Source organism: Gopherus flavomarginatus, chromosome 8 (assembly GCF_025201925.1).
Source record: "Gopherus flavomarginatus isolate rGopFla2 chromosome 8, rGopFla2.mat.asm, whole genome shotgun sequence".
Lineage (NCBI taxonomy): Eukaryota > Metazoa > Chordata > Testudines > Testudinidae > Gopherus > Gopherus flavomarginatus.
In genome coordinates, this window is record NC_066624.1 from 112,021,255 (window position 1) to 112,034,981 (window position 13,727).

A 13,727-nucleotide genomic window follows, 5' to 3' on the forward strand; every position below is an offset into this window, starting at 1 on the left:
TGCCCTGACCCAGAGGGCCAGAGCGAACTAGACTTGTGTTTGGTGCCCCGCCCGAACCAAGGGCCCGGGCTGATACTGTGTTTGCTCAGCCCCTGCTAGAGGCCTGAGCTTGAACTGCTACTGCCCCACCCTGCCCAAGGGCTGGGGCTTATTTACTTTGAGAGCCCCGACCCCGGCTAGAGGGACGGGGCTCTACCTTGTTTGCAGACCCTGTACCCCTTCAACACCTGCCAAGGGGCTAAGCTTACCAGGACTGCAGCGTGCTAGGAGGCGCCCTGGCTCCCCGCCGCGCCTGAGAGGGACGAGCCCCGACACAACCGGCTTACACGTGGAAGCACCACTGGGAGGGTATAGCCCAGGATGTGGGCGCGGACCCTTAACGCCCGTGAACGGGGGGCTGCGGGAGAGGGAGCCCCCTCCCCCGAGACGAACCTGTCCCAACTCGCCGCCCTCCTGACCGAGAACCAGGATCGGCAGCAGGCGGCGCAGTCACGACGGCAAGAGGAGCAGCAGGCCGCCCAGCTTCAGCAGCAGCAGCAGCTCATCGAGCAGCTGGGGACGCAACAGCACCAGCTGATCCAGGACCTGGTTCAGCAGCAGCAGGAGTTCCAGCTGAAATGCCTCCAGCACCTTGCAGCGGAGCGGGGGCCCCGAGAGGGGGTCCAGTCGGGGGGCACCGATGGCGGCCCGGGGCCCTGCCCACCGATCCAACTGACCAAGATGGGCCCGGGTGATGACCCGGAGGCCTTCCTGGTCACCTTTGAGCAGGTGGCAACTGTCGCGGGGTGGAATCCTGACCAATGGGCCTCCATCCTGGCCCCGTACCTGACAGGAGTGGCCCAGGCAGTCTATCGAGGCCTGTCTGCCGAGGCCGCCCAGGAGTATAGGCAGGTGAAGTCCGCTATCCTGGACGCCCTCGATGTGAGCCTGGAGACGTTTCGACAGCGGTTCAGGGGCCTGACGTACCCCACGGGGGCCCGGCCTCGTATGGTGGCCCAGGAACTGTGGGAGACCTGCCGGCGGTGGTTGCAGTCCGAGCGTCGAACGTCGGAAGAGCTAGCAGAGCAGGTGATCCTCGAACAGTTCACCCACATCCTTCCATCGCGGGAAGAGCCTGGGTCCTCCGTCATCGACCAGCAACACTGGCCGCCGCTGTCACCCTGACGGAGGACTTCCTGGCGGCAGAAGCCCCGGTGGGCCCGACAGGCCGACCAACCCCACCGGGGCTAGAACGCCCCAACCCCGAGAAAAAGGTGACACCCACCCGGGCTGCAGTCCCACCAGCACGGCCGGCCCAAGTCTCAACTCCCGCTCCCCGGAAGGTGCCCTGGAACCCTGCAAGGGACTCCCCCAGGACCCGGCCCCGAGTAGGACGGCCCGACTTAGGGCCTTGTTTCTCTTGCGGCAAGTCAGGACATCTCCAGAGGGACTGCCCCCAAGTGGAGTGTACCTTTGGCCAAGTCTGCTCCGGGGAGGCGCGGGCCCGTCGCCGACAACCCGCCAAGATTACGGCGCCCGTGGTGGTTGAGGGGTACCCGACCGTGCCCCTCCTTGACTCCGGCTGCGGACAGACGTTAATCCGCAACCGCTTAGGTCCCCCGGCGGATGCACGCCTGGGGGAAATTCGCCTACAATGTATCCACGGCGACGTACGGCCGTACCCCAGCGCCTGGGCCCAACTGACAATAGACGGGGTGACCCGACGGATGGTGGTAGGTCTCGCACCGAGTCTGGCATATCCCGTGATCCTGGGCCAGGACTGGCCCGGGTTTCCGGCTGTCCTACGCCGACATGCCGGAGGCGGCCTGGGTCCCGTACCGGCCTTGGAAGGAGAGGCCCCAGAAGGGAAGGACGATGAGCGGGGGCCCCCAGAAATGGAAGAGGATGAGCTGGACACCCCGGAGCACACCGCCGCCGAGGAGGGGGACGACGCTTCCCCGGGCGAGGCCAGGGATCCCTCGGCCCCCACGGACTTCTGCCGGGACCAAAGAGCTGACCCCACCCTCAGCGAGGCATATGAACAGCTCGCCGCCGTGGATGGGACTATCCTCGATCCCGGACGAGCTGCCCGGTGGCCACACTTCGAGTTGCGACAGAACCGCTTGTATCGGGTCGAGAGGGACCCACACACCAGGGAGCCCCGATCACAACTCCTCGTACCCCGCTGTCATCGGCGGGCGGTCATGAAACTGGCCCATGATGTCTCAGCTGCCAGACATCTGGGTACCGAAAAGATCCTAGCCCGAATATTGGGGCGCTTCTATTGCCCAGGGATATACCGCGAGGTGAAGGACTATTGTACCTCGTGCCCGGAGTGCCAGTTGACCGCGCCGGCGAGGACGCCCAAGGCACCACTGGTCCCGATGCCGTTAGTCGAGACCCCTTTCGAGCGGGTGGCCATGGACCTGGTGGGACCCCTCCCCAAGAGTGTTGCGGGATTCCAGTACATACTCGTGATGCTGGACTATGCCATTCGGTTCCCTGAGGCGATCCCGCTCCGTAACATCACCGCCCGCACCATCGCAGACGAGCTGGTTAAGGTCTTCGCCCGCGTCAGCTTGCCCCGGGAGATCCTCACGGATCAGGGGACCAACTTCACCTCGCGGCTGTTGGAGCAGGTGTGCAGGCTCCTGGGGATCAAGCAACTGCGAACCTCGGTGTATCATCCCCAAACCGACGGCTTGGTAGAGAGGTTTAATCGCACCCTAAAGGATATGCTGCGGAAATTCCCCCCAGAAGACCTCCGCCGGTGGGACCAACTACTCCCGCCCCTGCTCTTGGCGGTGCGAGAGGTCCCCCAGGCCTCAACCAAGTTCTCGCTGTTCAAACTATTGTATGGCTGCCAACCGCGGGGCCTGTTGGACCTGATGAGGGAGACCTGGGAGCAAACCCCCTCACCTGCCCAGGGTCTCCTGCAGTATGTGATCCAGCTCCAGGAGCGTCTCAAACAGGCTGGGACCCTGGCACAAGCAAACTTAAAAGCCGCGCAAGAGATGCAGGCCCAGACGTACAACCGGGATGCGCACACCCGGGACTTCCAACCTGGAGACCGGGTCTTACTCCTCCTCCCCTCCAGCGAGTCCAAGATCCTGGCTCAATGGCAGGGCCCGTACGAGGTGGTGCGAAAGGTGGGCCCCGTCACCTATGAAATTCGCCAGCCCGACCGACGGAAAGAGCTCCAATGGTATCACGTCAACCTCCTTAAGCCCTGGCGGGAACGAGAAGGGTTGCTGATCAGTCCCTGTCCACCAGAACCCGAACTAGGACCCCAGGTACACACCAAGGAAGACCCCGAGAGACCCCAGCTTGGGGAAACACTGACAGAAGAGCAGCTTGAACAAACCCCCTGCCTCCTTCAAGCATTCCCTCGTACTTTTACGGCCCAGCCGGGGTACACCTCCATGGCCTATCATCAGATTCAGACGGAGCCGGGGGTGGTGATCCGGGCCACGACCAGACCTCTGCCGTATCACCGAAGGCGAATCGTTGAAGACGAGGTACGGGCGATGCTGGACCTGGGAGTAATTGAGCCGTCACAAAGTGAGTGGCGTAGTCCCATCGTCCTGGTGCCTAAACCCGATGGCTCCCAGCGCTTTTGTATCGACTTTAGGCGCATTAACGCCGTCTCCAAGTTTGACGCCTACCCCATGCCCCGAATAGACGAGCTGCTGGCCCGGTTGGGAGAGGCCCGCTATATCAAGCAAGGGGTATTGGCAGATTCCCCTGGATCCGGCCTCCCGGGAGAAAACCGCGTTCGCCACTCCGACCGACCTGTACCACTTCACGCGGATGCCCTTCGGCCTTCATGGAGCACCCGCAACGTTCCAGCGCTTGATGGACCGCCTCCTCCAACCACATCACGACTACGCCGCAGCCTATCTCGATGACGTGGTCATCTACAGTCGGCAGTGGGAAACCCACCTGGACAAGGTCGCTGCCGTCCTAAGATCCTTGCGGAAGTCTGGGTTAACGGCCAGCCCTAAGAAGTGCCGCATCGGCTGGCGTGAGACCACCTACTTGGGGTATACCGTTGGCAATGGACAAGTGAAACCTCTTGTCGACAAGGTTCAGGCCATTGCCGCCTGTCCACCGCCAACCACGAAGCGCCAAGTCCGCCAGTTCTTGGGGCTGGCGGGATATTATCGGCGGTTCATTCCCCAGTTTGCAGCGATGGCCGCCCCTTTGACCGGGCTCCTCACCAAGGACAGCCCGCGACACGTACGCTGGACCTCCGAGTGTGACGAGGCTTTCCAGTCACTTAAGGCAAGCCTCTGCAGCAAGCCAATCTTGTTTAGCCCGGACTTCCAGGGCCAGAGCGAACTAGACTTGTGTTTGGTGCCCCCCCCCCGAACCAAGGGCTGGGCCCCTTTGGCTTTGCCACTGCTCTGCCCTGATCCAAAGGGCCAGGGCTAACTAGAACTCTTACTGCCCCGCCCTGCCCAAGGGCTGGGGCTTATTTACTTTGAGAGCCCCGACCCCGGCTAGAGGGCCGGGACTCTACCCTGTTTGCAGACCCTGTACCCCCCTCAGCACCTGCAGAGGGGCTAAGCCTACCCGGACTGCGGCGTGCTAGGAGGCGCCCTGGCTCCCCGCCGCGCCTGAGAGGGACGAGCCCCAACACGACCAGCTTACAGGCCCCCATTACCGAAGTATCTCACACTCCCCAGTGTATTTATCCTCACAACACCCCTGTTGTGCAGGGCAGTGCTGCTATCCCCATTGTGCAGAGGGGGAACTGAGGCCCATAGGATCACTGCGAGCACCGAGTCTGCCCTCCAGCATACAAGACAGCCCTGAATTTATTCTCCTTTGAATTAGAGCCGATCCTCTAGAAAAACATTGACTCTTGATTTAAACATTGCCAGTGCTGGAGAATCCATCACAGCTCTTGGCAAGCGGCTCCAATGATTCATTGCCCTGCTTATTAAAAATGTGCACCTCATTTCCAGTCTGAATTTGTCTAGCTTCAGCTTCCAGCCATTGGATCTTGTTATACCTGTGTCTGCTAGAGCGCAGAGCCCTTTATCCGAGTTTTCATCCCCACGTCGATACTGACAGACTGGGATCAACTCACCCCTTAACCTTCTTGTTGTTAATCTAAACAGATTGAGCTCCTGGAGTCTATCACGATAAGGCAGGTTTTCCAGTCTTTTAATCATCCTAATGGCTCTTCTCCGAACCCTCTCCAATTGATCAACATCCTTTTCGAAAGTGGGCACCAGAACTGGACCTAGGATTCCAGCAACGGTTGTACCAGTGCCAAATACAGACATAATATAACCTCTCCACTCCTACTCCAGCCAAGGATTGCATTAGCCCTTTTGACCACAGCTTTGCACTGGAGCTCACATTCAGCGGATTTCCTCCCATCCCCAATCGTCCCACATCCTGCAAGAATGGCCTGCATTCTCTGTTCCTAGATCTAGGTCTACATCTGGCTGAGTTAAATGCAAACTGTTCACTTTCGCCCGGCATACCAAGTGATCCGGACCGCTCTGTATCAGCAGCCTGTTCACTCCTCCAACCCACTCTCATGCATAGCCTCGCTGACTTCAGGCTTACTCTTGTGAGTAAGGGGTTCTCCATCTAGTTCCAAGAAACTAACTGAAAAAAACAGGGCTCTGAGTCTTTCTAGAGTTTAGCCACCCGCTCCCAGAGGAGGCAAAGCCCCTGCTGTCTGTCTGCCAATCTTACCACCTGCATACTCATGCAACTGGAGGAGTTCCCAGTGACACAGGGGCAGAACTCAGCAGTCGGGGATATGCAGGTGGCACGGAGTTTGCTCTCCTAGGGAATGATACACTAGACAACTGCAAGCTTTTCATTGCCGAGTATACACAATGCAGTGCATGTGTGTATGTTGTATTTCATCTATGCTCTTAACATAGCTATTGTGGGCCTGATTCTGACCTCATATACAGTACAGTGGCATACATTTGCAGTCTGAAGTCAGTGGGCCAGATTCTGATCTTACACTGATCGCTCATGGCTTTGACTATTGACATTAGTGGAATTGTTTCTGATTTACACCAGGATCAAGTAGAATCAGCTACAGTGTAAGTGAGATTAGAATCACTCATGTATAGGGGTGTGTGTGTGTGTGTGAATAAGAGATACCCAGGAACCACTTAGTGCCCATGGCAATGGGCTCAGGAATCACCCGAGTATGGGATGAGGTCACAAATAAATGACTCATCACATTGGTCACCACTATCGCTGTGAAACGCATGTACAGCAGTTGTGTGAGAAGTTGTCTATATACACTGAAAATGTATTCTTACAGTCTGTGTGTAGAGATTGGTCACCAGCAAAGGTGGCAAAGAGGTTTCCTGTCAGACAAGAGAAGTTTATCCATCCATTTACCCATCAACTGAGTAGCGTCTTGTTTACAGTGGGTCTCCTATCAAGTCCGAACTAAATGCAAATGAAGGATTGTGAGACCTTCAGAAGGAAACTAATAGGAAGAGAAAAACTGTGTGTGTGGGGGGGGAGGTGACCCTCAGAGCCCCTTCATGACAATATGAAGGGCACACCCAATATACTGTTGTCATGAATATTTAGCCAAACCATGGCTTGTAAGGGATCACGTAAAAACTGATAACACGCTGATCATTAATGTCATTGTGTGAGGTATGTACTGCTGGTGTGTAAAGAGTTACGTAGGTGTCCTGGAAATATGTTCTTAAAATACGTTTTGGGGGCAGATTTGATAAACAAGTTTGCCCTAGACAAAGGAATGTTGTTTTGTCCATCTCCAGTGTAAATTTAACAAGGTGATGCCAGAGACAATGTAAGTTACATTTACATACGAGTCCGCGGGGAAACAGCAGGGGAGAAGAACCTTACCTGGAGGTGCATTTCAGCAGAAGGCAGAGAATGGGAGAGAACCCCTTAGGATCCATCTACACAGCAAAGACAGACCTGCGGCTGGCCTGTGCCAGCTGAGTTGGGCTCAGACTGCGGGGCTGTTTCATTGCTGTGTAAACTTCCAGGCTCGAGCAAGAGCCGGAGCTCTGGGAGCCTCCCAGCTCACAGGGTCCTAGAGCCCAGGCTCCAGTCTGAGCCCAGAAGTCTACCCAGCAACGAAACATCCCCGCAGCCCGAGCCCCACAGCCTGAGTCGGCTGGCCCATCTAGGTGCAGAGTAGACATGACCTAAGTTCCATCCCTCACTTAGGAGAGAAAGGGGACAGCACCCTCTGAGTCTGCGAATGTTTGATCCTCTTGCCAGAAGGGCTGGAGATGCTGGGAGCTTGATGTAAGTGAGGAAGCTGTTTAGATGACGATTGTAGCTTGCTAACTTTAAGTTGTAGACACGAGAGAGCATGTTTTGTTTTGTTTTGTTTGTGACCATTTTCTGTTTCTGCTGTCTCTGCTCAGTATCACTTAAACCTCCCTTCTCTGTTAATACCTTTGCTTTGAGTTTACTGTAAAACAGGATTTCTCAAACAGGGGTCACTGCTTCTGTAGGGAAAGCCCCTGGCGGGCCGGGCCCATGTGTTTACCTGCCCCATCCACAGGTCCGGCCGATCGCGGATCCCACTGGCCACGGATCTCTGCTCGGGGCCAATGGGAGCTGCTGGGAGCGGCGCAGGCCGAAGGATGTACTGGCCACTGCTTCCAGCAGCTCCTGTTGGCCCGGAGCAGCGATCCACAGCCAGTGGGAGCGATCAGATGAGCCTGTGGATGGGGCAGGTAAACAAACCGGCCCGGCCCGCCAGGGACTTTTCCTACACAAGCGACAACCCCTGTGTGAGAAACCCTGCTGTAAAACCTCTCAGCGCTGTTATACTGAATTGAAGGGTGAGCACTCAGTCTCTCTGGAGACAGCACATTTAATAATTTTGGAGTGGCCAGGGAGAGGGTTTGGAGATTGCAGGGGGACATCTCTGAGTTCACTCAATGTTCCCTTCAAGGTTTCGACTGGCAGAGTCTGGAGGAGTTTGCTGGTGCGGCAGGACGCTGACATACAGGCTAAGTCCCAGCAAAGCCCACCCTTGTGAAGGCAGAGAGGTAACACTGGCTTACAGTTTGGGCACCCCAAAAAAGCATCACAGGTGTGCGTGGGTGGGGGGAAGAACCTTATCTTCAGATGCACTTTGGAGTTTTGCTCTACTGTATTTGAAGGGAGGGGGAACAGCCTGACATCTCTTACGTAAGAATTAAAGGGACAGTGAATTTGCTTTATGAAAGTGGGATCTCAACCAGGCTTGGTTGAAAATGCTAGCGAGAACTGTGGTTGAGATAAGCTTCTTTAGCCTAGTCAAGCGTAATTCGTTAGTTAACTTTAGTCTCTAAGAAGCATGTTCTGATTTTGTTTTGCATGTAGCCATTTCTTTCCAATATTCTTGCTCACCATCATTTGCATCTCCAGCCTGTGATAATACACGTACTCTCGATTTCACTGTAAGTATATGTAAGAGCTGCAGTGCTAAGCAAAGCGCTGGTCCTGAGTGAATGGGACGAGCAGGTGTGTCCTGAGCCTTTGGGAACAGCTGGCCTGGTCATTCTGAAAGCATTCACTCAAGAGTGGACTGGACACTGCAGGACCCCTCCGAGGACTCAGGGATTGGTAACACTACCTGTATGGAGAATAAGGCCCGTGGAGGCCTGGCCAGGCTTGTGCTGCCATAGGGTGGTGGCTTCAGGGAGCTGATTTCCACCAGGCACAAGCAAGACTATTTCACACTAAGAGCGGGGAAGGGGGGAGGTTCCTCCCAGCCCTGGTCACCCCAGTAGTGTCCTAGTGTGCGCATAAGAGAGATTTCCAAAGGTCCGAATCAGAGGGGTTTAGGATCCAACTCCTATTAACTTTCAAAGGGCTTTGGGTGCCGAATGGCCATTTGTGTGTTTGAAACTCTTTGCCTCTCTTCATCTGGAGAAGCTTGAGGCTACTGCTCTTGAACTGAAAGTGAAATGCTTGCCTGGAAGCCTGTCGCGTCACTTTAGTTTTATTTATTGGTTGTAGTAATAACCCACCCAAGAAAGGGATAGGAAGAGTGTGAATTTGTAACTGCATCACCTCGAGTTAATACTCCAGCTTCCCTTATCAGTCTCTGCTTCATGTACACTCTAAGCTTCCTCAAAATCTCCCTTAAAACTTTCCATGCTTTGGTTTAATCATTTTTTAAAAAAAGGTCCCAAATGATTTAGTTAGACCCTGGTTTAAACTGATTCCCAATCTCCAATTCAAAACCGCCATCAGTGAGGCCACAGTGATGTAAGCATGCTAAATTTGACCTTTGACCTTCCGTTTCTAACAGCCTTTCTGACATGATGCTGTAATGACAGTTTCACTTCGAGCAAAGTGTATGGAAAATGCCCTGGAGATGCTGGGGGGTGGGAAATGCAGCCTTTCCCATTTCGACCTTCTGAGGGAAAAGTCACGCACATCTCTGCCAATCAGTCACAGAAGCTCTTCGATTTGCATCTTCCAGTCACACCAAGTGAGAGCTGGTGGCTGAATTGGAATGTCATTCAGAGCAGATTGCGTTTGTATAAAGGAGCGTAACCTTGTGCGAATGACACGGAGCCAAAAGGAGCTGTCAGCGAATCAGACCTCTGGGCCTGGCTGCTGCTCATAGGAAATTGCCAGACTAGGTCAGAGCTGTGCTACTGGCTGTCATGGTGGTCAGTACCAGATGTTTCAGAGGAAAGTGTAAAACCCTGCAGTACAGAGATATGGGGTAATTTGCCTTCCGTGAGTGTTTGGTTTACACCTGAACCAGGACTTTTTTATTTCTTCCAGAACTCTTTGTCGGCATTAACTATTATAAGTCTGGGTGGCCTTGTTATCCACAGCAATGTCCAATCCCTCCTTGGACCTTACTAAAGTCTTGGACTCAACAGCCTCTTGTGGCAGCTGTCACAACCTGGTCCTGTCTTTCTTCTCTCCACGCTCAGCAAATGCACTGCTGCAGCCAGCTCTGCACTGAGCTGTTCTCGTAAACTCCCATCCCCTTCCTTCCGAGGCCTGTGACGACCTGGGAATGTTCTTGATGTTTCCTCTGAATACTGTGTTGGTGCCTCAGTGTCCCCTATGCAGTTCTTAAGTATCTAGGTGGTGGGATAAGGGCATGTGATTGCTGAAGAGCAAAGGGACAGTGCACCTAAATGCCTGGCACTCTGTCTCCTAGCAACTGATGGCCTGGGCCCCTCCTCTGCAAAGGTGCCAGCTGAAGGTGTTAGAGACAAAGGGATCAGGTGACCTCCTAGCCCGGGAAAGGAGCTGAGCAGAGAGGAGGGGCTGGGAGGGGTTGTTAGTCTGGAGCTGGCTGGGGTCGAGGGTGGAGGGCAGATGTGGGGAGTCTGGCTCACTGGTCCCCCAGAATGGACCCGGCTGAGGGGTCCGGTTCACTGTATCTACAAGCTCTGTTTTAGACCCTGTTCCTGTCATCGAATAAACCTCTGTGTTACTGGCTGGCTGAGTCACGTCTGACTGCAAAGTGAGGGTGCAGGACCCTGTGGCTTCCCCAGGACCCCACCGAGGCGGGCTCGCTGTGGGAAGCGCACAGAGGGGCAGAGGATGCTGAATGCTCCAAGGAGAGACCCAGGAGGTGAAGACGTGTGAGCTTCTTGCCCTGAACAAGTCTGCTCCAAGGGAGAGGAGGCTCCCCAAAGTCTTGACTGGCTTGGTGGGGAGCAGTTAGAGAGCATCGCCCGGTGACTCCGTGACAAGGCCAAATGCAGAATGCAACAGGGGCTACTGGAAAGAGAGGGATGGTGAGAAGTGTCTGTGCTGTCCTTCTGGGGCTCGCTTTGTTCCCCTCTGCATTCAGCAAAGCTGATGACTGCTCAGCCCAGAGTTCAGGAGGTAGATGAGGTTGTCTCAAGGAATTGCTAACCTGTTTTTCTGCCTGCCATTTCTGTTAGTGAAAGATGTGGATACTTACTTAATAGTGAATTCAGGGCTGGACTGAGAACTGTGGAGAATAAAGTTTCTTCCTTCCCCAAAAAGCACGTAGAGTCTAGGAGGACAGAGTGCAATCTCCCCATTCTGCCTCACCAGAGTCCAGTTCTGGAGTGACCACCTGTAAAGCTTAAAAAAGTCCTTTGTTCTTCAAGACCTATTCAATCCTTGGTTAAAAAGGCAGCTGTTTGTCTAAACAATGGGCCATCCCATTGCCACAGCCAACAGATTAGCTTGGAGAGGAGAAGCTGTCACGCATTTACTGGACATGGAGAGAAGAAAGACATTTACTTATGAGAACGCTCAACCAACTTACCACATATTCATATGACATTTGATAAGGGGTCAGGCAAAAGTAATTTGCTAGTCAGCAGGGGGCTTAGTTATTGCACCCAGATGGCAGACAAGACATCTTTGGGTCTGTATCCTCCCAGTGGGCATGGTAACCTTCAAACACCTGACTCATCCTCTACATCCCTCACTTATACTGGTGAGATTTACATCAGATTTACATTGTGAAATTTGACCAACAATAGGACACCGATCCATGAGGCTCCTGCCTTGTTGTTCACAAGCCCCTTTGTCATTCACTGCACACCACCCAACTTCTGCACTGAAGGAGGCTGAGGGCTTGGCTATCACTGGGACTGAACCAAGGACGTCCCCAGCTGAAAGCAGCAGTCTCTACAGTGTGAGCTAAAGAACCAAGCTCTGCTGCTGTTGCCTGTCACAGACTTGTATCCTCTGTGGCTCACGCTGATCAGCGGGTTGCATAATTATGTCATTACAAAACTGCGTTGTAGTGCAGAGCTTAAGGGCAATACCTTTAGAACTGGTCAAAGGAAATCCTTCAAAGGCCACATGGAATTAGGGCTTGTACACATTAGCGCTTGCTTCGGTATAACTTAAGTCACTCAGCGGTGTGGAAAAGCCAGAGTGACGTAAGTTACACTGACCTAAGCACCAGTGTGGACAGCACTATGTTGGCAGGAGACGCCTTCCACCGACATAGGTACCACTGCTTGGGGAGGTGGAGTAATTATGCCAATGGGAGAGCTCTTTCCTGTCGGCATAGAGCATCTGCCAGCTACATCTGTCAGCTGCACTGTTGTAGCAATTCTAGGGTAGACTAGAATTTAGAGAGGGTGCCAGAGAGGCATAGCTAAACTTGGTTAAAAAAACATTTTTGATGAAAAATTACCTTTATTTTAAACTACCATTTAAATGTCTTTAGAAATGTCCCCATTTTTCAATGAAAACAGCCAAAATTGAAGAACTTTGGGGGAAAAAAACAACCAAACTTTTGTTTTAATTTTTTTAATGGAAAATGTTTACCATCTTGTCACCAGTTCTAATTCTCTCTCTCTGTAATGGTGATAGTGAATAGGGCCTCTGTGGTACCAATAATAACACTGCTCTACAGCCAAAATGCTTTTGAAATAAATGGAGTCCAACTCTACTAATTCTGGGTCATTGAGAACGAATATGATGCTTAAAATTCTTGATTGGCTCTAGTTTTCAAGATATGCTATTGGGTCAGTATATACGACGCTTGACTTGGGAATGGAGGAGGAGAAGTGACTTATAAAGGGAAGGGATCTCAATTTAAACCAGAAATGACTAAAATACATCTTTGACTGGATCTATGAATAAATCTATGACTGGGTTTGGACAGTACTTGCTTTTTAGGCAAAAAAATGAATGATGCAATCTGAAGCTAGTATTGCGTCATACATGAGATGAATTGCATCATGTTATTCCTAGAAGTCATGGATGATGCAATCATAACGAAGCTTACATCACTCTGCTGAACAAATTGCCCTATATCAGCTCTAGAAATCATACAGTGTCCGCGTGCTCTCTTATTTGTCAGTGTTTGATTTTGCAAAGGGACACATTTCTGTTTAGCCAAAGTGAGCAGAGATGCCTCGTACTTGTGTGAGCAGTGCAGATAACTTCTGCTATGTTTGTGGTGAAGTGACTTTTGCATCACAAAAGCGCAGTATAACCACTCTGGTTAAGAAAGCCTATCACCTTTCTTTTGGCTGCAAAATTGGAGATCAGGACAAGAGGTGGGCCCCACACATATGCTGCAACACTTGTGCAACAAATCTTCGCCAGTGGTTGAACAGGAAAAGGAAATCTATGCCTTTTGCAGTGCCAATGATTTGGAGAGAGCCAACAGATCATACCAGCAGTTGTTACTTCTGCATGGTGCCTCCAGTTGGGAAAGGTATGTCAAAGAAGAAAAATTGGACTGTGCATTATCCAAACATTCCATCAGCTATACGCCCAGTACCCCACGGAGAAGGACTGCTGGTTCCTGATGCACCAGAATCATTCTCACTTGAGTCAGACGAGGAAGAGGATGAAACTTCTGGTCCTGAACCATCAATGTCACAGGACCCCCATTTTCTCCCATCCTCCTCCTCTGAACCACACCTCCTAACACACGGTGAACTGAATGACTTGTCAGGGATTTGGAACTACCCAAGAGTAAGGCAGAGCTGTTGGGCTCCAGACTACAGCAGTGGAATCTCCTGGCAGGCTATCAGGGCAAATGGAGCCCATCGATGCTTGCAGACTATTGCTGGACAGTGACAAGAAATGCTCCATTTAATGAATACAAGAGACAAGCCAAGAAGCGCCGAGTAGACACTGAATAGGACTAAACTATGTACATAATAGTTTTTTGCCTTTTGTTTCATAATACACTTTATTTATATAACCCTTTTGCTGATTTTTAAAGTGTTACATAAACAGGACAGGTGAAATATTATCATGTAAAGCAACCATAAACACGTGAAAAGACCTAGGTT